General features: G+C 59.8%; 1 pseudogene; it reads right to left on the bottom strand.

The window, feature by feature from the left end:
• Window positions 1–686: 686 nt before the first annotated feature.
• LOC147571147 (5S ribosomal RNA) lies at window positions 687–805 on the bottom strand (annotated as a pseudogene).
• Between the last annotated feature and the right edge of the window lie 9245 nt (window positions 806–10050).

The raw sequence follows: 10050 nt of genomic DNA on the forward strand, positions 1-10050 counted from the left end.
TCCCCAGCGCTAGGGCGAGCGCAGCCAGCCACCAGGCCGTTCCCTCCCGTCTGCCCCACCTGGTGCAAACCCACCAGGAGCCCCCAGCGCCCCCAGACAGCAGCATCAGCCCGAGTCCGCTGCCCTAGCTGGGCCTCTTAAAATGCCAGGGGCCCTGTGGATGAGGGCTCGAGGGAGGGAAGAGATCCAGGACCCAGGGAGCCCAGGCCTTGGGGAAGTTGGAGGCTGGGGACGTGTTGCCCTCCCACATACCCAAACGCCCGCTCCTGGGTTCCTGTATCCACCCACCCAGCGCCCACCCTCCAGCCCCCAGGCGCCAGATTCCGGTTCCGCCCACATCACCCTCCCCCCGTCCGGGTGCGGGTTTGGGTGGTGTGTCAGGAAAGGTGCAAAGATGGGCTGTGGCTTCCAGTCGGTGCAGTGGGATTTGGCCCAGGCGGGGAGCGGGGAGCGTGCCCCTTGTGAAGTGCGGTGGGGTGTGCGGGGTGGGCCCCTGGGGGGGTGGGGCGGAGCGGAGCCAGGCCCTGCCAGGCCGTTTTGCTGGCCCGGGTGGGGCTGAGGAAGCAGTGGCTGGGGTGTGTTTGGCCCCAGGAACCATGCTCCCTGGGGAGACAGGGACAAAGGGAGGGAGGGGGGGGGCGGCGGGCGCCAAAGGAGAGGTCAAGGAGGCCAAGGCAAAAGGCAAAAGCCTACAGCACCCGGTGTTCCCAGGCGGTCTCCCATCCAAGTTCTAAGCAGGCCCGACCCTGCTTAGCTTCCGAGAGGAGACGGGGTCGGGCGCGTTCAGGCTGGTATGGCCAAAGACGCCAGGGGCTGCCGCTGTGCGCTTCAAGAGCCTGCTCCACGCGTCCCAAGCCCAGAGGGTTCCGCGCTGCACCCATGCACCTGCTTGACTGCCTGCCTGCCTGCCTGTCTGCCAGCCCCCCACCTGGCCATTCCCTCCCTTCTGCCCCAACTGGCTCAAACGCCAACCGGAGCCCTAACGTCCCCAGACAACATCACCAGACAAAGCCCGCTCACCTAGCTGGGTCTTGTGAATTGCCAGGGGCTCAGGGGTGGAGGGCTCCGAGGGAGGGAAGAGGCCCAGCACCCAGGCAGCCCAGGCCTGTGGCGTACACGGAGTGTGGTGTCTCTGTGTCCCTCCCGCCCCATTTTTGTCCTCGCGTCTACGCACCCCAGCCCCCACCCTCCAACCCAGTCCCCAGCCCCCACGCTCCAGCAGCCATCCCCAGGACCCCGCACCCCGGACCCCCAACTCCGGAAACCGGTCCCGCGTGCACTGTGCACTCCGTGCGGGTGTAGGTGGTGTGTCAGGGAAGGTGCAAAGCTGGGGTGTGTTTTCAGGCCCGTGCAGTGGGATTTGGCCTGGTGCGGGGAGTGGGGAAAGGGGAGCGGGCCCCTTGTGACGTGGGGTGGGGTGTGTAAGGCAGGCCAGGCCGCTGGGCTGAACTGGGAGGGGCTGAGGGAGCCCTGGCTGCGTTGAGTTTGGCCCCAGGAGCGCCTCTCCCTGGTCAGGAAGGGAGAGGGGGTGGGCTGGCGCCAATGAAGAGGTCAAGGAGGTCAAAGGCAAAAGGGAAAAGCCTCCAGTTACACGCATTCCCAGATGGTCTCCCATCCTAGTACTAACCAGGCCCGACCCTGCATAGCTTCCGACCCAAGAGGAGATCCGGCGTGTTCAGGTTCGTTTGTCCCCAAACGCTACCCGCTGCCGCTGTGCGCCGAAAGAGGCTGGTCCTCGCCCCCCAGGCCCAGCGCGTGCCCCCTTCACCGTGCACATGCCTGCCAGCCTGCCTGCCTTCTTGACTGCCTGCCTCCCGCTGCCGTCCTCCGAGGGGAGGGCCCCGGGTCGGTGGCGAGGGCCGCGCAACAGGCCCCTGGCACCCCGGAGTGCCACAAGCCCTTGCGCTCTCTGATCCCGGTACTCTTGCGGGCTGCTCCGGCTTGCTCCCACGCCAACCAGCCCCTCCATCCCACAGGTCACCGCACTGCATGGCACCGCACTTCGCAGCATCTCTGCACACCACCCCTCACCACCCCTCACCACACCACAGCGCACCACACCACACCCCACAGCACCACACCACCCCATGTCACGCTGCTCACTGCGAAATGGGTGGGAGCGAGCAGTGGCATCCGCCAGGCCAGGCCTTAGGGGCCCTCTGGATTCTCAGCGCCTCCTCCCTACCTTGGGCAGCCCCCCACCTGACCATTCCCTCCCATCTGCGCCTATTGGCTCAAACAGAATCCATAGCCCACAGCATCCCCAGACAACATCACCAGCCACAGCCCGCTGCCCTAGCTGGGCCTTGTGAATTCCAGGGGCTCTGGGGATGAGGGCTCCGAGGGATGGGAGAGTTCCAGGACCCAGGCAGCCCAGGCCTGTGGCATAGTCGGAGTGTGGTGTCTCTGTGTCCCTCCCGCCCCTTCTTTGTCCTCGCATCCACGCACCCTAGCCCCCACCCTCCAGCCCCAGGCCCCAGCCCCCACTCTCCAGCCCCCAGCCCCCAGCCCCCAGGCCCTAGCCCCCAGACCCCGGACCTCAGAACCGGGTCCCACCTGCCCTCAGTGCGTGTGTAGGTGGTGTGGCAGGGAAGGGGCAAAGCTGGGGTGTGGCTTCAAGCCCATGCAGTGGGATTTGGCCTTGTGCGGGGAGTGGGGAGCGGGGAGTGGGCCCCTTTGACATGCGGTGTGGGGTGTGCAAGGCAGGCCAGGCCACTGGGCTGAACTGGGAGGGGCTGAGGGAACCCTGGCTGGGTTGAGTTTGGCCCCAGGAGTGCACCTCACTGGTCAGGAAGGGTGGGCGGGTCGGCTGTCGCCAAAGAAAGGGTCAAGGACGTCAAAGGCAAAAGGGAAAAGCCTACAGCACCCGGTATTCCCAGAAGGTCTCCCATCCAAGTACTAACCAGGCCGGACCCTGCATATCTTCTGAGACACGAGGAGGTCCGGCGCGTTCAGGGCAGTATGTCCCTAAAGGCTACCTGCTTCCCTTGGGCGCCTAAAGAGGCTGGTCCTCGCCTCCCAAGCCCAGCATGTGCCCCCCTTCACCCATGAACCTGCCTGCCAGCCTGCCTGCCTGCTGGACTGCCTGCCTCCTGCCGCCGCCGTCCTCCGCGGGCTCCGGGTCGGTGGCGGGGGCCAAGCATCCGGCCCCTGGCACCCCGGAGTGCCAGAAGCCCTGGCGCTCCCTGATGCCGGTACTCTTACAGGATGCTCCGGCTTGGTCCCACGCCCACCACCGCCTCCATCCCACACCTTCCCGCACTGCACATCACAGGATCTCGCAGCACCTCAGCAGACCACACCACCCCACACCACACCGTACCACACCACACCACACCAAAACACAAAACACCACACCACGTCCCGCTGCTCACTGGGAAATGGGTGGGAGGGAGAAGCAGCGCCCGCCCGGCCAGGCCTTAGGGGCCCCCCGGATTGTCAGCGCCTCCTCCCCACCCTCGGGCATCCTCCCACCTGGCCTTTCCCTCACTTCTGCCCCATGTGGCTCAAACGCCAACCGGAGCCCCAGCGTCCCCAGAGAACATCACCAGCCAAAGCCCGCTGTCCTAGCTGGGCCTTGTGAATTGCCAGGGTCTCTGTGGATGAGGGCTCCGAGGGAGGGAAGAGGTCCAGGACCCAGGCAGCCCAGGCCTGTGGCATAGTCGGAGTGTGGTGTCTCTGTGTCCCTCGCGCCCCCTTCTTTGTACTCGCATCTACGCACCCCAGCCCCCACCCTCCAGCCCCCAGTCTCCGGACCCCAGACCCCGGACACCGGAGCCCGGAACTTGGCCCCACCTGCACTCCGTGCACGTGTAGGTGGTGTATCAGGGAAGGTGCAAAGGTGGGGTGTGGCTTCAAGCCGGTGCAGTGGGATTTGGCCTGGTGCAAGGAGTGGGGAGCGGGGAGCGGGCCCCTTGTGACCTGCGGTGAGGTGTGCAAGGCAGGCCAGGCAGCTGGGCTGAACTGGGAGGGGCTGAGAGAGCCCTGCTTTCTGGGTTGAGTGGCCCCAGGAGCGCCTCTCCCTGGTCAGGGACGGGGGGGGGGGTGGGGGGGGTGGGCTGGCGCCAAAGAAGAGGTCAAAGGTAAAAGGCAAAAGCCTACAGCTCCTGGGATTCCAAGAAGGTCTCCCATCCAAGTACTAACCAGGCTCGACCCTGCTTAGCTTCAGAGACAAAACGACATAGGGCATGTTCAGGGTAGTATGTCCCTAAATGGTACCTGCTGGCGGTGGGTGCCTGAAGAGGCTGGTCCTCGCCTCCCAAGCCCAGAGAGTGTCCCGCTTCATCCGTGAACCTGCCTGCCAGCCTGCCTGCCTGCTGGACTGCCTGCCTCCTGCCGCCATCCTCAAAGGGCCCTGGGGCGGTGGCGGAGGCCGCGCAACTGGCCCCTGGCACCCCAGAGTGACGCAAGCCTTGGTTCTCTCTGATCCCGGGACTCTTGCAGGCTGCTCCTGCTGGGTCCTACGCCCAACTCTGCCTCTGTCCCACACCTCACCGCACCGCACGGCACCGCACTGTGCAGCACCGCAGCACACCACCCCGCCCCACCCCACCCCACCTCACACCACACCCCAGCGCACCACACCACACCAAACCACACCAAAGCACAGCACACCACACCACGTCCCGCTGCTCATGCGAAATGGGTGGGAGCGAGCAGCAGCGTCCGCTCGGTCAGGCCTTAGGGGCCTCCCGGATTCTCAGCGCCTGCTCCCCCCCCCTTGGGCAGCCCCCCACTTGGCCTTTCCCTCCCTTCTGCCCCAACTGGCTCAAACGCCAACCGGAGTCCCCAGCGTCCCCAGAGAACATCACCAGCCAAAGCCCGCTGCCCTAGCTGGGCCTTGTGAATTCCAGGGGCTCTGGGGATGAGGGCTCCGAGGGAGGGAAGAGGCCCAGGACCCAGGCAGCCCAGGCCTGTGGCATAGTCGCAGTGTGGTGTCTCTGTGTCCCTCCCGCCCCTTCTTTGTCCTCGCATCCACGCACCCCAGCCCCCACCCTCCAGCCCCAGGCCCCAGCCCCCACCCACCAGCCCCAGGCCCAAGCCCCCACCCTCCATCCATCCCTAGCTCCCAGCCCCCTGCCCCTGCACCCTGGAACCCGGTCCCGCCTGCACTCTGTGTGGGTGTGGGTGTTGTGTAAGGGAAGGTGCAAAGCTGGGGTGTGGCTTCAAGCCCGTGCAGTGGGATTTGGCCTGGTGCGGGGAGGGAGGAGCGGGGAGCGGGTCCCTTGTGACGTTCGGTGGGGTGTGCAAGGTAGGCCAGGCTGCTGGGCTGACCGGTCAGGGGCTGACGGAACCGTGTCTGGGGTGTGTTCGGCCCCAGTAGCGCTGCTCTCGGGCCAGGGTGGGTGGCGGTGTGGGCAGGTGCCAGAGGAGAGGTCAAGGAGTTAAAGGCAAAAGGCAAAAGCCAACAGCAGCCGGTGTTCCCAGTTGGTCTCCCATCCAAATACTCACCAGGCCCGACCCTGCTTACCTTCGGAGATCAGAATAGATCTGGAGCGTTCAGGGTATTATGTCCGTGTACACTACCGGTTGTCGCTGGGCACCTCAAGAGCCTGGTCCTCACCTCCCAAGCCCAGCTCGTGCCCCGCTTCACCCGTGCACCTGCGTGCCCGCCTGCCTGCCTGCTCCCCTGCCTGCCTCCCACCACAGTCCTCCGTGGGGCCCGTATGGGTGGCCGAGGCCGCGCAACAGGCCCCTGGCACCCCGTAGTGGCGCAAGCTGAGGCGCTCTCTGACCCCGGGACTCTGGCAGGCTTCTCCAGGCTCGGTTCCACGCCCACCTCCGCCTCCATCCCACACCTCACCGCACCTCATGGCACGGCGCCTCGCAGCACCGCACCACACCACACCGCACCACACCAAAGCACACCACACCAAAGCACGGTACACCACACCATGTCCAGCTGCTCTCTGGGAAATGGGTGGGAGCGAGCAGCAGCGTCCGCCGGGTCAGGCCTTAGGGGCCCGTCGGATTCTCAGCGCCTCTTCCCCCTCTTACGGCACCCCCCCACCTGGCCTTTCCTTCCTGTCTGACCCACCTGGCACAAATGCAAGCCAGAGCCCCGAGCGTCCCCAGAGAACATCACCAGCCCAAGCCCGCTGCCCTAGCTGGGCCTCGTGAATTGCCAGGGGCTCTAGGGATGAGGGCTCCGAGGGAGGGAAGGGGCCCAGACCCAGGCAGCCCTGGCCTGTGGCATAGTTGGAGTGTGGGGTCTCTCTGTCCCTACCGCCCCTTCTTTGTCCTCGTATCCAGGCACTCCAGCCCACACCCTCCACCGCAGCCCCTAGCCACCACTCTCCAGCCCCAAGCTCCCAACCCCCAGCCTCCAGCCCTGGTCCCCAGCCCCCGGTCCCGGCCGCACTTTCCCTCTGTGCAGGTGTGGGTGGAGTGTTTCTGTGACTGACTGATTTCTCTCAGCTTACCACCTTCCTGTTCCATCCACATTGCTGCCAATGACATGATTTCACTCTTTCTCGTTGCACATAGGGCCGATTAACTCCCAGTGAGCATACGTGAAGGTTGTTTTCAACCCCCACCAACAACTAATTTCTGATGTCAACGAAAACGTGTTGTGCTCCTCAACACCTGGGGCATTGAAGTCTCTTGTTTGTGCAGTGACTATTACTGTGCTCTTTGACCCCGCCACAGACTGCCTCAGCATCCTGCTCTCGGAGACTCTCAGGGATATTGCATGCCCAGTCGTTTCGCCAGCAGGTGAACGTCAAAGAAGCGACTCAAAAAAACTAAACAGAATCAGAACCCAGTCCTACACACTTGGGCATCAGCTCGTATTGGGACTCTGCCCTCCAGATCAACAATGTTTTTACCTACGGACAGGAAAAGCTGCAAAGATGGCAAGTGCTCCCACCCCCCTACAGTGTGCGTTGACAGATGTAGGGTTTCTTTTGGTACACTCAGGCTCCTAGGTGTAGCTAAAATATGTTCCATTTCTCTATAACCCACAGATTTTCCATAGTCATAGGACACCAAGCTTCCCTGGGGAATCGTGCTCCCACTCTCCTCCCATGCTACCTGAAAGCAATCATTTGCTGATTTACAAAAGGATCCATTGACCTCCTGTCACTTATCGCTTGGGGCTCAAAAGGCCGCAGTTGGCATGGTGAGAATTATGACGGGGGAGCATGAGCCAGGCTGAGGGTAAAGTGCAAGTTAGAACCCCCCTTGCCACCCCATGGTGGATCTGAGGGATATCCCCTGGGCACCACTGCTACTCGAGAGCAAAGGAAAGGGGCTTAAGCCCTTGCCGTGCTAATGTGGGAAACTAAGGCACAGGAAAAATTAAATTCCCTTAATGCCTATAGGCCATTGACAACTCCTTGAAACCAGCACAATGACCTCCCTCTAAGAGCTCAGCTGCCTAGATGATGGCTCTTTGCTGGGGGCAAAAGAGAACTGTAGCTTAACATTACCGCAACCTCCAGGACCCTGTGAGTCCACTTCCTTTGTCTCAGTTTCGCCAAGATATATGCGGGCAATCATCCTCCAAGCTTATGGCCCCTGATCTACATTTAAAGGATCTCATGCCTCATGTTTTATTAAGGGGTCGTAAATAGTGTTTCCCTAGTAACAGTTAGCCCCTGAAGGTGCTGGAAACCTTGCTTCCAAAATTCCTTAGAGACTTATTCCATCCCTGACCTCCTGCCAACCTGAGGGAATATAATGATGAGTTAGTTGTAGGACCCCAGCACAGCTCTTCCAGGCATTAAGAAAACCACCTTTTTGCACCAAAGACGTCTTCCAGAATTCTGTGTTGGTCATCAGCTGTGGACCAGTCCACCATCATCCCCAAACATCATCATTTTGGCGTCCGAATGTGGGGCTTCGAATCTTCTCACCTTGACTCTGCGCTTCAGTGTCAATTTGGTGAGTATGTTTTCTCTTTCATTTACTCTCATTTCAGGGGATTTTTGAGAAGTAGGGTCTTATGGGAACACTTTTCTGGGGATTGCTCTGGCTGCAATCCTCTAGCCTGTGGCGACTCTACGGGGAGGAGAAAGCCTGCCTTTTGGTTGGAAGTTAGGACCTTGGCCAGAATGGTAGTGAGATGCAGAAACTTGATGCCCTCTCTTTATTCCTTTCCGTGTCTAAAGTTGTCTGTCTTGGGCAGTGGACAGCCACCTAAGTGACTACCATGTCTGCCAATCTTAAGACTCCCGTGTGTGAGGATTCCTCCTCATTGGTCTAACGTGACCCCCTCCATATCTCTGGGCTAGCCTCTTCTGCATGCCAGATCTCCACTGAGAGCTGACCGAAACCAGTACCTGACCGAATTCAACCCCAACAGGGCGCCATTTCCTAGCGAGGTTCGCTGTGAAGACTATGCGGGTTGGAATGTCACTTATATCACGATGGCTTTCTCTCTTTTCTGTTTTCCTTCAATGTCCTCTACTAACTACTACTTAAAATTGGGTCATTTCCCCTTGTCAAACTCTTCCAGTATTTTCCATGGGTTGAAACTGGCAGTTTCTTCTCTGCCTTCTCAGCAAGGGAGACGCAGGTCTGTAAGTCAGGCACCCATCTGTTGTCTAGAATGCAATGGGGAAGTCGGTGGGGGTGGGGAGGCTAGGGGCATCCCTCCTTCAGGAGCCCTTCGCCACCTGGTTGGCAGTCATAGTGATTTTGTTCAAGGGATGCCTCGGGTCACTTTGACACCTCGGGAACCCCTCACATATCCTGTGTGGGGGATGCTACTGGGGAGTCGGGATGGATTCTAGGGGTAATGGACCTTCTCTCTCTCTCTCTCTCTCCTTTTCTCTCTAGGTGGAACGTGGGAGTTCCTCTTTGGTCCGCAAAGATTCTCCCTTAGGATGCCATTTGAACCCACTGGAAACAGTTGGGTTTGCAAAATGTGGAAAGGACTGATCCTGTAACACTGCATGGCCGTACTAAACAGGGCAAATGGATGGCCGTGAGCCTAGGTTCGGCCCTTCAGGGCTACCCGGGCCCAGGGGCCTCGTGCAGGATGCGTTTGGTCCGTAACCAGGCCGGTGAGCTCCCCGCGGATACGTTGGATGACAAATGTCTAAACAGGCCTCCTCCTGAGAAAACTCAGTCACTGAAGGAAACGCAGGCCGTCCCTGAAAAGGGGACGCTGACTCTTCCTCTCTGTTCCTCTGCCTGATAGACGTGATGGCCTCTCCCTCATTCCTTTCGTGGGTTAAGGGCTATAACTGGAGCCAACTGTGCTCAGTCTACCTCAGGATGGAGACTTTAAGGAAAATTCCCAAGCAGCTGCCGAAAGTCCACTTGTTTCGGGGAAATTCCCTGTCTTCTCTGGCCTGACCTGAACTGCCTAATTCCACTTTGGTGGGACAAAAGATATGGTGTCTGCTCCTCTGTCCCAGCTGACAAGATTTTGTCCTTCTTGGAAGGAAATTCCGGGAAATTTTCCTTCTCTGCCTTCTGCTGGCACCTCCTTCTCACCTCTTCTGCCTTCCCCTCCCCCTCCACCTGTTTCTGCACCACCTTGGGTGGGGCCTATAGAACTGGTTCCCTTACCACCCTCAGCGCCTCAGGCACCATCGGCCCCTCTTCCCACCCTAAATGTCAAGGAACAAAGAGCACCCCCTTGGACCACCCACTTCAGATTCCCGGGGCCCACTGGCATCTCAGGTAAAAACTGATAATGGTGGAACAAATGGATGTAAGTCTTTCAAGCGGGTGTAGGTGAAACAATTCCGTGTTTAAACTAAATTCAGTTTGCTTGTTTAATAAAGATAGACGTGTCTTTAGAGTTATCAGCATTCAGTGTGAAACTTGTATTCTACCTAGGTTTATTAAAGGTCAAAAAAGCTCATTTGATCTCAGTTGCAGTTTGTTAGCATAACGAGGACTTGAAATAATGGTTAACTTCGACTGTCTCCAAGCGTTCTTGGGTAATTGTGAAGATAGCTTTCAAAGCCTTTGGAAACCTGAGACTTGAAAGATATGCTTTCAAGTTTGCACCGCGAGTGAGATGACATTCATGGGACCTCTAGGACTTTTCCAAACAGAATGCAGGGCAAAGCTTTGGCTTCTGAGCATAGATGT

The sequence above is a fragment of the Puma concolor genome, unplaced genomic scaffold (assembly GCF_028749965.1).
Source record: "Puma concolor isolate L17-30 unplaced genomic scaffold, mPumCon1.1.hap2 unalloc_scaffold_54, whole genome shotgun sequence".
Taxonomy (NCBI): domain Eukaryota; kingdom Metazoa; phylum Chordata; class Mammalia; order Carnivora; family Felidae; genus Puma; species Puma concolor.